Raw genomic sequence first — 13,728 nt, forward strand, 5'->3', positions numbered from 1 at the left:
AAATCGGACGGACTGAATCCTCCTTTTTGGGCACAATGAAGAGGTTTGAATAGAAACCCCTGAAACGGTCCTGAGATGGAACGGGCACAATAACACCCTGTTGCAGCAGAGTGCGAATGGCAGAATGAAAACCTGCGGCCAGATTAGGTGAACGAGGAGACCGGGACCGAAAAAAAAACATCCCGGGGAAAAGAAGCAAACTTGATTCGGTAACCGTCGGAGATGACGTCCCGAACCCAAGAGTCCTGGACTTGTGCCAACCAGACGTTCCGAAAAAGAAATAAACGACCGCCCACCCGAGACGGAGTCCTAGGTGGGGGTGCCCCTTCAGGTCGAGGCAGGCTTGCAGGTTCCTGATTTAGAGGGAAATCGGATGGAACGATTATCCTGCTTCCAGGAGGAGCGAAGTTTGAAGGACAGGCCCTGCCTACCCTGCGAGGGGCTCGATTTTTCCTGGTGCCCCTGACCCAGGGAGCGAAAGCATCAAAAGGAGGTTGACTTACGAAACCCCCCACGAGCCGCAGTGCCTTGTTCTGGGGAAGCAAAGAACTTTTACCGCCCGTAGCCTCAGAGATGATGTCGTCTAGCCGTTTCCCAAAAAGGCGACCGCCAGTAAAGGCCATTGCAGTCAGAGATTTCTTGGAAGCCGAATCGGCGTTCCAAGCTTTGAGCCACATGGAGCGACGAATGGCGACTAGGTTGCCAGACGCGACAGCCGCACAGCGAGCAGACTCCAACGAAACCTGGCATAAATATTCGCCAGCGTCTGACACCTGACGAGCAATCTCAGCCAGATCATCCGGGGAGGCCCCGGACAACAGACCTTGACAAAGCTGAGAAGCCCACACCGCTAAGGCCTTCGCAACCCAGGTGGAAGAGGAAGGAAGCGGCATCCTCCAACGGTAGAGTGGTGGATTTTGATAAACGGGAGACTGGGGGATCCACAGATGGTGGAACAGTCCATTTAGAAATAAGGTCCTGAGGGAATGGACACAAAGTCTTCAACCGTTTAGTGCCTTGGAAGCGCTTCTACGGAAGCTTCCAAGCGGTCTCCAGAAGCACATCAAACTCCTTATGAGGATGGAAAAACTTAGAAGAACAAGGAGTACGGGCAAAGGAAACCTCAGGAGCAGGGTCCGAAGGTCCAGGGTCCTGTAGATGGAAAGTGTCCATGACTGCAGACACCAGGCCGTCCACCAAGTCGGGCATGGAGGACAGCTCTTCAGAATCCGAATGAGGGTCTGAGTCCGCCAATTCACCAGGAGATCGGGAACGTATAGTGGAGGCTCCCGATCTAGTTGACCAGGATCTAGAATGGCGGTTCGGGGAACGGCCCCTAGTAGAGCCGTCGTGTGACCGGGAACGCTGCCTAGGAGCAGGGATCTGGAGCACGAGCGGCGCCTGTTTTCAGGAGAGGAGTCAGGATAAAAAACCCATGGACGTCTGTGGGAGCGTCGATGGTCCGAAGACGCCGAACTTGCTTCCCGAGGAGGACATAGGGAAGACTGCCTTAAGGCTGTAGCCACCTCCTTGGAAACCTGCGTCAAGTCTGAGATAGTCTGGGAGAGGGAAGACACCCAAACCCGGGCCGGTTCAGGGACACCGAAGGAGCATCTTGGGGAGGGGTAGTAGGGTGTGAGGAAGAGCAGGCAGAACAAGTGGGTACAGCCGAAACCTCCGAAAATTTAACCCTACTCCCTGTACAAGCATAGTAAGTGACCAAAGCAGGGGCCGCCTGTCTGAGGGAAGGTTCAATGCTGGGCGTAGAAATTGCCAAGCACAGCCAATTGGTGACAGAAGAACTGGAATTAGCTCACCCAGGTTCCTGGCTGACGTCCCTACACCTCGGAATACAGGAAGGCCAGCTGGAAAACAGAGGTGGAAGACCCACAGGAGCAGCGTGCAGCAGCGTCTGAGAAGAACAGCACTGGACCAGGAGCGAGACACGTGACCTGAGGGGAGGAGTTACCGTGCCCGCGCTAGCATGGGAGAGGCTGAGACAGCCTGGTCCTGATAGGCTGAATCAGTCCTCCCCGTGCCGGCGCTGAAGATTTGGCGCTCAGAGCGCGGGAAGGGGCGGAGCTACACTCGGCCAAGACCAGGCCGAAGCAGCCCTAAGAAGTGAAGTCGGCAGCCGTCTCCTTCTGCGGGGACGGCTGCCGGAGTGAAAGCAGACAAGACCGCCCGTGGGGCGGAGCCACACTCGGCCGGGACCAGGCCAAGTTGCAGTAAAGCAGCGGCCTGGCTCCCGGCCACACCATGACGCCTGACAGAGAAGCCCGCAGCCGTCTCCCTTGTCGGGACGGCTGCTGGAACAAGGTACACTCGGAGCTACACTCGGCCGGGACAAGGCCGAAGCCGCGGGCTAAATTAGCGGCCTGGTTCCCGGCCAAACACGCCGCCCCGACCTGAAGGGCCGGCAGCCGCCTCCACTGTGGGAACGGCTGCCGGGGGATAGTTAGACTGGACGGCCGCAAATGCCATGAATACAATGAATACAAACAAAAAGTCCCTTTATAGAAAAGAAAGAAAAAGGAAAGGTATACAGAACCACAATTAGTCAGATCCTGCAATACTGGGGGTCTACCCTCATCAATATAGTCATGCAGAAATCCATATACCAGGGTGTAGTGGTTAGACGATACTGCCCCCAGTATACATGGGTGACCCCTAAAAATCTACATTCTGGTGACCTCAGCAACAAATTCGGACATGTTTCCCCCTTCCAATGCAGAATATGCAGTGTACAGCAAAGTATAAAAGTACCATGTAAAAATGCCATGCATAGTAAAAGGGGAATTTCGGCTTTATACATCTTATCCCCTATCCAAAGGATAGGGGATGAGATGTGTGATGGTGGGGGTCCCGCCAATGGGAACCCTGCGATCTCGGAGCAGCCCCTGGCATTCTTTGCCGGGTGCTGCCTCCGAGACGGGGACATGACATCATGGCCACACCCCCTAGTGACATCACGCTGCGCCCCTCCATTCATGTCCATGGGAGGGGGGCGTGACGGCTGTCACGCCCCCTCCCATAGACATGAATGGAGGGGCGTGGCGTCACTAGAGGGAGTGGCCGTGACGTCAAGTCCCCGCCTCGGAGGCAACGCTCGACAAAGAATGCCAGAGGCTTCTCCGAGATCGGGGGGGGGGGGGGGTTCCCAGCGGCGGGACCCCTGCCATCATACATCTTATCCCCTATCCTTTGGATAGGAGATAAGATGTATAAAGCCGGAATACCACTTTAACTTCCCAATGGTCCATAACTGGACCACTCACTCCAGTCCCATTGGATGGTGCAGACATCCAGAGGGAGAGTCATGGTAGATGATCTGCCTGTTGTGATATCATGAAACCTTTACTCTATTAATCTGAATTTGCACTACAATTGCAATTGTGTAATTCATCATAATAGCGCCAAGGAATATGATGCATAAAAAAACAACAAAAAAAAACGCAGATATCTATTATACATCTCCTGAATTGTAATACAGGTTAAATGATCACTGTAATATTAAAACAATGCCCCTCTATTTGTTAGTCTATGTGATTTCTAAGATATTTGTATATCCTTTATGTATAAATAATGACTCCTCACACCACCAAAAAGAGCATCAAGTCTTGGCCACTAGGTGTCTTACTTCCCGGGGGAAATTTCGAAACAGACAGACGAGGATGGAACACAGAAAGTGGGGATGGGGTTTAGCTACTGCTATGTGCAGGAGAGGGGAAGAGTGAGCCTCACCTGTGTACCTACAATCTGTGAGCCAATGAAAGGTAAATCAAGGCTTCTCTCAAATGTATGAAGTTCAGGGCTTAGAGGAACATCTTCCCTGCTTCTTCTTTCACATTGCAAGCCTATAAAGACCATAGCACTTTCAGCAGCACTATGTCATAGCATAGCAGATAGGGTGTAGGTGCTGTGCTTGGCCAGACAACTAAGGGAAAGACAGTTCCTATATGTGTACTACTGGCAAACAGCCTAGCTCTGGTCCCCGCCCATGAAATAGAGAGAATGAGAAATAGATTTGCACAGGGGGACTCTCAGAAGTTCAATAACAGCAGTAGAAGCAGTGAAATCACCTTGTCACCCCCAACCAAATCAGGCTTTCAAAGTCAGGGTTTTTTTTTTTTTTTTTACTTTTTGAAAAGTCTGATATTCATAATGGCAGAATAAAGATACACGAGTTATGAAAGGTTCTTACCATTCACGGATACCGATATGGAGGACTGAGTGGGCCCATGAAATCCATTATTTTCTTGCAATAATCCCACATGAACCACCTGAGAACAAAACAAAATGGAACTTTAGTATATCCTGTATTTAGGTGAAGGTCTGAAGCTCCAGAATAAGAATGAACAGATTTATCCTATAAGAAGTCGGGTCATGTTCGGTCTACTCCCATCTATACTAACACATGACACAGAAGAAACTTACACCCACGTGTCCTGTTCTACAAGTGCACCTAGTTTGTGATCCTATAGATCCTATACTGCACTGCTGGAGGAGATTAATAGAATCTTCATTATAATAATCTATAAGGCAGGGGTACTCAACTATTTTTAGTGAGGGTCCGCTTATCCACGTCTGCCATCCAGTAAAGGACCGACACACTGTGCCCCTGAATATAATAATGCCACACACTGTACCCCTGAATATAATACTGCCAGACACTGTACCGCTGAATATAATACTGCCAAACACCGTGCCCCTAAATATAACACTGCCACACACTTTACCTCTGAATATACTGCCACACACTGTACCCCTGAATATAATACTACCATACACTGTACCCCTGAATATAATACTACCACAAACTGAACCCTCTGAATATAATACTGCCATACACTGTACCCTCTGAATATAATACTGCCAAACACTGTACCCTCTGAATATAATACTACCACACACTGTACCCCTGAATACTACCACACACTGAACCCTCTGAATATAATACTGCCACACACTGTACCCCTGAATATAATACTACCACACACTGTACCCCTGAATATAATACTGCCACAGACTGTACCCACTGAATATAATACTGCCAGACACTGTACCCCTGAATATAATACTCCCACACACTGTACCCCTGAATATAATACTGCCACACACTGTACCCACTGAATATAATACTGCCACACACTGTACCCCTGAATATAATACTGCCACACACTGTACCCCTGAATATAATACTACCACACACTGTACTCTCTGAATACTGTCAGACACTGAACCCTCTGAATATAATACTGCCACACACTGTACCCCTGAATATAATACTCCCACACACTGTACCCCTGAATATAATACTGCCACACACTGTACCCACTGAATATAATACTGCCAGACACTGTACCCCTGAATATAATACTCCCACACACTGTACCCCTGAATATAATACTGCCACACACTGTACCCACTGAATATAATACTGCCACACACTGTACCCCTGAATATAATACTGCCACACACTGTACCCCTGAATATAATACTCCCACACACTGTACCCCTGAATATAATACTGCCACACACTGTACCCACTGAATATAAGACTGCCACACACTGTACCCCTGAATATAATACTGCCACACACTGTACCCCTGAATATAATACTGCCCGCACTGTACCCTCTGAATATAATACTGCCACGCACTGTACCCTCTGAATATAATACTGCCAACACACTGTACCCTCTGAATATAATACTGCCAACACACTGTACCCTCTGAATATAATACTGCCAACACACTATTCCCCTGCAATATTACTGCCACATGCTATGCCCCCAAATAAATTTTTCGACAAACACTGTGCCCTTTACCGACTAATTGAATCTCTCTGTCCCTAAAACAATGACACCACTGTGCCCACACAATGAATGATGCCACTGTGCCCCGAGAATTAATGATGCCACTGTGCCCCGAGAATTAATGATGCCACTGTGCCCCCAGAATTAATGATGCCACTGTGCCCCCAGAATTAATGATGCCACTGTGCCCCCAGAATTAGTGATGCCACTGTGCCCCCAGAATTAATTATGCCACTGTGCCCCCAGAATTAGTGATGCCACTGTGCCCCCAAAATTAATGATGCCACTGTGCCCCCAAAATTAATGATGCCACTGTGCCCCCAAAATTAATGATGCCACTGTGCCCCCAAAATTAAGGATGCCACTGTGCCCCCAGAATTAAGGATGCCACTGTGCCCCAGAATTAAGGATGCCACTGTGCCCCAGAATTAATGATGCCACTGTGCCCCAGAATTAATGATGCCACTGTGCCCCAGAATTAAGGATGCCACTGTGCCCCAGAATTAAGGATGCCACTGTGCCCCAGAATTAAGGATGCCACTGTGCCCCAGAATTAAGGATGCCACTGTGCCCCAGAATTAAGGATGCCACTGTGCCCCAGAATTAAGGATGCCACTGTGCCCCAGAATTAAGGATGCCACTGTGCCCCAGAATTAAGGATGCCACTGTGCCCCAGAATTAAGGATGCCACTGTGACTCTCCAGCTGTTGCAAACTACAACTACCATCATGCAGAGACAGAAGGTCATGATGGGAGCTGTAGTTCTACAAAAACTGGGGAGTTACAGATGGGGGAACACAAATGTTTACCTGAGAGCTTGGCTCCCGTCCCAGGTCCTGCTGCTCCTCTGCTCTCTTCTTGTCAGGCCTGGCCAAAGCAGATGATGCAGGCAGCGCTAATCGCGCCACCTGCATCACAGAAGCGCCGGGCAGGGACACAGCTATTCATTTGTATCTGTGTCTGTATCTTAAAGACACTGCTACAAATGAATAAGGGGAGATCTGGTAGGAGGTCCGGATGACTGGCGGCTGCGGCCTGGATCTAGACCATGGTCCACCAGTTGAGTACCCCTGCTATAGGGGATTTGTAGATATCTCAGCTTCATCTACCTGATGGTCCAGTGGGATATCCTCCTCTTCCTCTTTACAATCCTGGGGATATAGAGGACGGGGACATCTCTCTGGGGGATTTATACTACTGGATCCATCTATAGGAAATAAACACAGTGACTGAATCCATTGTTATATGTGATGATCAGATGATGGGGGAATCTAGGAGATCCACAAACCTGCTCTCTCCTCTTACCTGGTGATGTGAGGGACTGGTGATCCTCCATCATGACCTGATCCTTGTACAGATCCTTGTGTCCTAATAAATACTCCCACTCCTCCATGGAGAAATAGACAGTGACATCCTGACACCTTATAGGAACCTGACACAGACAATGATACAATTCTCCTCCAGACACTTCATACCTTGGTGTTATTGTATAATGTCCCAGCATTCCCAGCAGCGCTCACCTCTCCAGTCAGCAGCTCAGTGATCCTGGAGGTAAGTTCTAGGATCTTCTGCTCATGTATCAGTGAATGAGGTGGAGGCTCCTCTGGGGCGGGGCTCTGGCTCCTGCTCCAGCCTCCTGACACACGGGGTGTCACACACTCACCAGACGACTTCTTCACTACTGTGTAATCCTGTGTATGGGGAGACACTGATCACTACAGCGAGAAGAAGAATCCCGCACCTTTCCGCTCATTTCCCTGCTTTATTAATAGAGATACAAGTGAGGTCATGTGACCCGCTCACCTCTCCAGTGATCCAGTAGATCATCTCTAGGGTGAGGTCTAATATCCTCCCAGACATGTGGTCTCTGTCCTTGACTATTCCTGATGGGTTAATGGTCATAAAAACACCATTGTCTTTCAAAGAAAACTTTAGCTTCTGTGTGAGTCCTGTAGTTAAGGAACCTGAGGGAAAGAAGAGACTTTGCTGTGAAATCTCATTTTACATGGAGTATAAAGTGTCGCTTAAAGTAAATTATAAAAGAACTAGTATGCAATGGAGGCGACTTAGCTACTGATGTGTTCTATATACAATATTGTTGATAATATCATACTTCGCTGGGTATAAAGTGGATACAGAATATGTAAGGGGGGTTTAAAGGGGTACTCCGCTGCTCAGCGTTTGGAACAAACTGTTCCGAATGCTGGAGCCGGCAGCTCGTGACACACCCCCTCCCATAGACTTGCATTGAGGGGGCGGGACGTGACATTAATGGGCGGGGCTATAATCTCACGAGTTCCCGGTACCGACTCCAGCGTTCGGAACAATTTGTTCCAAACACTGAGCAGCGGAGTAACCCTTTAACCCCTTAACGACGCAGGACGTATATTTACGTCCTGCGCCGCGATCCCGCATCATATCGCGTCAATCCCGGTGCTCATCAACGGCCGGGACCCGCGGCTAATACCACACATCGCCGATCGCGGCGATGTGCGGTATTAACCCTTTAGAAGCGGCGGTCAAAGCTGACCGCCGCTTCTAAAGTGAAAGTGAAAGTGAAAGTGACCCGGCTGCTCAGTCGGGCTGTTCGGTCGCGCGGCGTCCCGAACAGCTGACCGGACACCTGGAGGGCCCTTACCTGCCTCCTCAGTGTCCGATCGACGAATGACTGCTCCGTGCCTGAGATCCAGGCAGGAGCAGTCATGCGCCGATAACACTGATCACAGGCGTGTTAATACACGCCTGTGATCTGTGTAGAAGATCAGTGTGTGCAGTGTTATAGGTCCCTATGGGATAACAATGATCAGTATAAGAGATCAGTGTGTGCAGTGTTATAGGTCCTTATGGGATAACAATGATCAGTGTGTGCAGTGTTATAGGTCCCTATGGGACCTATAAAACTGCAAAAAAAAAGGAAAAAAAAAGTGTTAATAAAGGTCATTTAACCCCTTCCCTAATAAAAGTTTGAATCACCCCCCTTTTCCCATAAAAAAAATAAAACAGTGTAAAAAAAATAAACATATGTGGTATCGCCGCGTGCGTAAATGTCCGAACTATAAAAATATATCATTAATTAAACCGCACGGTCAATGGCGTACGCGCAAAAACATTCCAAAGTCCAAAAAAGCGTATTTTGGTCACTTTTTATACCATTAAAAAATGAATAAAAAGTGATCAAAAAGTCCGATCAAAACAAAAATCATACCAATAAAAACTTCAGATCACGGCGCAAAAAATGAGTCCTCATACCACCCCATACGTGGAAAAATAAAAAAGTTATAGGGGTCAGAAGATGACATTTTTAAACGTATAAATTTTCCTGCATGTAGTTATGATTTTTTCCAGAAGTCCGACAAAATCAAACCTATATAAGTAGGGTATCATTTTAACCGTATGGACCTACAGAATAATGATAAGGTGTAATTTTACCGAAATATGCACCGCGTAGAAACGGAAGCCCCCAAAATTTACAAAATGGCGGGTTTTTTTCGATTTTGACGCACAATGATTTTTTTTCCGTTTTGCCGTGCATTTTTGGGTAAAATGACTAATGTCACTGGAAAGTAGAATTGGCGACGCAAAAAATAAGCCATAATATCGATTTTTAGGTGGAAAATTGAAAGGGTTATGATTTTTAAAAGGTAAGGAGGAAAAAACGAAAGTGCAAAAACGGAAAAACCCAGAGTCCTTAAGGGGTTAAAGGGGTACTCCGGTGGAAAACTTTTATTTTTTTTAAATCAACTGGTGCCAGAAAGTTAAACAGATATGTAAATTACTTCTATAAAAAAAAATCTTAATCCTTCCAGTACTTTTTAGGGGCTGTATAATACAGAGGAAATGCTTTTCTTTTTTGGATTTCTCTTCTGTCACGACCACAGTGCTCTCTACTGACCTCTGCTGTCCATTTTAGGAACTGTCCAGAGCAAGAGAAAATCCCCTTAGCAAACATATGCTGCTCTGGACAGTTCCTAAAATGGACAGCAGGGGTCAGCAGAGAGCACTGTGGTCGTGACAGAAGAGAAATCCAAAAAAGAAAAGCATTTCCTCTGTAGTATACAGCCCCTAAAAAGTACTGGAAGGATTAAGATTTTTTTTAATAGAAGTAATTTACAAAATCTGTTTAACTTTCTGGCACCAGTTGATTTAAAAAAAAAAAAAAAAAATCCACGGGAGTACCCCTTTAAGAGTAAGAGGTGGCCTAAGCCCTCTGTATGGGATGATGACCTTTATGGGGCGTACCGCAGTCGGACCCTCCATGATCCCGTGGATAGGGGGTAGGTGTCTGATAAGTTGAGATACAAATTAGCACAAGTGCTGAGCTGAGCCTATCCGCTTCAAAGCACCGTCTTATAGGATTTTTCTTTTATACAGTTGTATTAGGACTTATTTTTTGCAGGACAAGTTGTACTTTTTACTGGCATCCTTTATTTTACCCCCTACAGAGCTGTGGGAAGGGTCTCTTTTTTTTTTTTGGGCACCGTGATTTGTAATTTTTTTAAATCTTTTGCGCAGATGGGACTTTTGATCCCTTTTTATGACATTTTTTTCTGGGATGTGATACTTTGTTATTTTGGGGAATTTTTCCCGTTGACAGTGCAGGAACAGGAATGTGACAATTTAACAGATCCCGTAATTTTGCACGCTGCAATACCAAATTGACTACATTTTTTTAAATTTGAAATATGGGTACAGGTAGCATTATTCATTTATTAGGGGCCACTAGGTCCAAATATTTAACCTCATAAACCAGTGTTTCCCAAATAGGGCGCTTCCAGCTGTTACAAAACTGCAACTCCCAGCATGATTATATATTTCTTTTAAAGGGGTTAAACTGGAATCGAAAAACAGAGCTAATTTCTTTCAAAAACCTCTCCCTGTGTGTCTCCAGGTTGGGTGTGGTGCTGCAGCTCAGTTCATTTGAAGTAAATAGAGTCAAGCTGCAATACCACTCACAACCAGGAGACAGAGAGGGAGCTGTTTTTGTAAGAAATTAGCTCTGTTTTTCAATTCCTGGATAACCCCTTTAAAAGGTCTTGTTCACATAAGGAGATTTTTTACACTTACCGTAAAATCTTTTTCTCAGAAGCTCCATTGGGGGACACAGGAACCGTGGGTATATCTTGCTGCCACTAGGAGGCTGACACTAGGCATACAAAAAGAAGTCGGCCCCTCCCAGCAGGGTATACCCCACCTACTGCCTTAGAGACACTCAGTTTTAGTCCCAAAGCAATAGGAGGAACCGAAAAAATACAGAGTCCGGAGGGAGCCCAGTCAAAACAACGAACCAACAGACTGACAGGCGACCAACTCTCAGACGACAACTAACAACACAGGGTGGGAGCTGTGTCCCCCAATGGAGCTTCTGAGAAAAAGATTTTATGGTAAGTGTAAAAAAATCTCCTTATCTCATTCAGCTCCATTGGGGGACACAGGAACCGTGGGACACAACAAAGCAGTCCCCGGGGTGGGAACCACGTAACCCAGAATCAAGCGGACGGCAGAGCCACCGCTGCCTGCAAAACCTTACGCCCCAAAGAGGCGTCGGCGGATGCAGAAGTGTGCACTTGGTAAAACTTGGTGAACGTGTGCACTGAAGACCAAGTAGCCACTTTACACACCTGTACGGCCGAAGCCCTGTTAAAGACCGCCCAAGAGGCCCCCACAGAGCGAGTGGAGTGAGCCGTAATCCGGAAGGGAGGATCCTTCCCCTTGGAACGATATGTTTCCGAAATGGCAGACCGGATCCACCTGGAGATGGTGGCCTTAGAAACCGCCAAACCTTTGCGTCGGCCCTCCGGAAGGACAAACTGCGACTCCGACCGTCGGAAAGAAGAGGTGGCCTTGAGGTAAACTCGCAAGGCTCGGACCACATCCAGATTGTGGAGAGAACGCTCCTTAGGATGAGATGGGGCAGGGCAGAAGGAAGGAAGAACGATATCCTCGTTCAGATGAAAGGATGAAACCACCTTCGGATCAAAAGAAGGAACCGGCCGAAGTACTGCCTTTTCTTGATGAAGAATCAGGAAAGGAGGTTGACCAGAAAGAGCTGCCAATTCCGATACCCAACGGTTCGAGGTCACAGCTACCAAAAAGGCGACCTTGTAAGAGAGGAAACGAAGAGAAATATCGCGGATAGGCTCGAACGGAACGGATTGCAAGGCACTCAGGACCAGATGTAAGTCCCAAGGGGGAGTAGGAGACCTGTAGGGAGGAATCTCGTGAGCTACTCCTTGGAGGAAGGTGTGAACCGACGAGTCAGAAGCTAGAGGCCGCTAAAAAAGAATAGACAGCGCCGACACTTGACCCTTGAGAGAACTAAGAGCCAGGCGCGTCTCCAGACCCGACTGCAGAAACGCCAGAAGGTTCGGCATAGAAAAACGAACTGGGGAAAGAGAGCGGGCCTCACACCACCGAAAATAAGCCCGCCAAGTCCTATGGTAGATCCTAGCCGAGGATGGCTTATGTGCCCTGAGCATAGTGCGAATAACCGCCACACCGTCAAACGCAGTGGCTGTGAATTGGGGTGGCAAAGAGGACCCTGAGACCGAAGATCGAGGCGATCTGGTAGTCGAAAGGGAACGTCCGCCATGAGCCGAACCACGTCGGCGTACCAAGATCGGCGGGGCCAATCCAGAGCCACTAGGATGGCCGATACGCCTTCCGTTTCCTGAGCACTCGGAGAAGGAGGGGAATTGGTGGAAACAGGTACAGGAGAGTGAACCGAGACCAGGGAATGACGAGGGCGTACGCGGCCAGCGCCAGAGGATCTCTGGACTTTGCCACGAAGCTTGGAACCTGCCGGCTTAAGCGGGACGCAAAGAGGTCCACGTCCGGAACCCCCCCAACGACGGCAAATGGACTCAAACACCTCCGGATGAAGGGACCACTCCCCGGGATCGGGAGAGGAGCTACTTAGAAAGTCTACCTCCCAATTTTGGATCGCTGATATGGAGGGAACCATGTGTTCCGCCCAGGTCAAGATCTTGGACACCTCGGTCATGGCGGCACTGCTGCGAGTGCAGTCGGTTGAGATACACTCCGACTGAATGCGACCTGGGCGACCCCAAAGAAGAGACTCCCAGTGTCGGAGACAAAGAAATATCGCCCTGATCTCCAGGACATTGAAAGGAAGCCTGGCTTCCCGAGGTGACCACCGGCCCTGGACCGTCCGGTCCAGGAGAACACCCCCCCAACCGAGCAGACTCGCATCCGTCGTAAGAACCAGCCAGAGCAACGGTAGAAACGAGCGGCCGCTCTGAAGGAGGGGAGAGTGGAGCCACCAAAGAAGAGACTGGCGAGCCGAGGCGGGCAGACGGATCTGATGATCCAAGGACAGGGGGATCCGTCCCACAGGGACAGAATAGCCCACTGAAGCGGGCGGCAATGTAACAGCGCAAACGGAACCGCAGTTATAGCCGCCACCATCCTGCCCAGCACTGCCATGCAAGCACGAATGGACACTGGATGCGGGCGTCCCAAGTGACGAAAACCTGACAGTAGAGCACTCCGCTTCTCCAGAGGGAGGAAGATTCGGGCGCTCCCGGTATCGAACCGGAGGCCCAGAAAGACCAGAGACCGGGAGGGAGAAAGGTTGGATTTCTCCTCGTTGATCAGCCACCCGAAGCTGGTTAGGGTCAGCAGGGTGATGTGGAGACTCTCCTCGTTCTGTATCCGGGAAGGGGCCTTGATAAGCAGGTCGTCCAGGTAAGGAAGGACAGACATCCCTCGGGACCTGAGAATGGCCATGACAGCCCGCAGGACCTTGGTAAAAACCCGGGAGCCGTGGCCAGGCCGAAGGGCAGAGCTACAAATTGAAAGTGGCCCTGCGGAACGGCAAAGCGGAGGAAACGTTGATGAGGAGGAAAAATCGGAATGTGTAGATACGCATCCCGAATGTCCACTGAAGATAG

General features: G+C 48.7%; 1 protein-coding gene across 2 annotated transcripts in view; it reads right to left on the minus strand.

Annotated features, from left to right (window-relative positions):
- Positions 1 to 7,715: 7,715 nt before the first annotated feature.
- The window catches only part of LOC130357250 (gastrula zinc finger protein XlCGF26.1-like), a 78,096-nt gene continuing 72,083 nt past the window's right edge, over positions 7,716 to 13,728 (minus strand). For both annotated transcript variants that reach the window (XR_008889158.1, XR_008889157.1), the window contains exon 5: positions 7,716 to 7,782. The gene's annotated coding sequence lies outside the window, so the exon portion shown is untranslated. The remainder of the gene's footprint in view (positions 7,783 to 13,728) is intronic.

Source organism: Hyla sarda, chromosome 2 (assembly GCF_029499605.1).
Source record: "Hyla sarda isolate aHylSar1 chromosome 2, aHylSar1.hap1, whole genome shotgun sequence".
NCBI classification, from domain to species: domain Eukaryota; kingdom Metazoa; phylum Chordata; class Amphibia; order Anura; family Hylidae; genus Hyla; species Hyla sarda.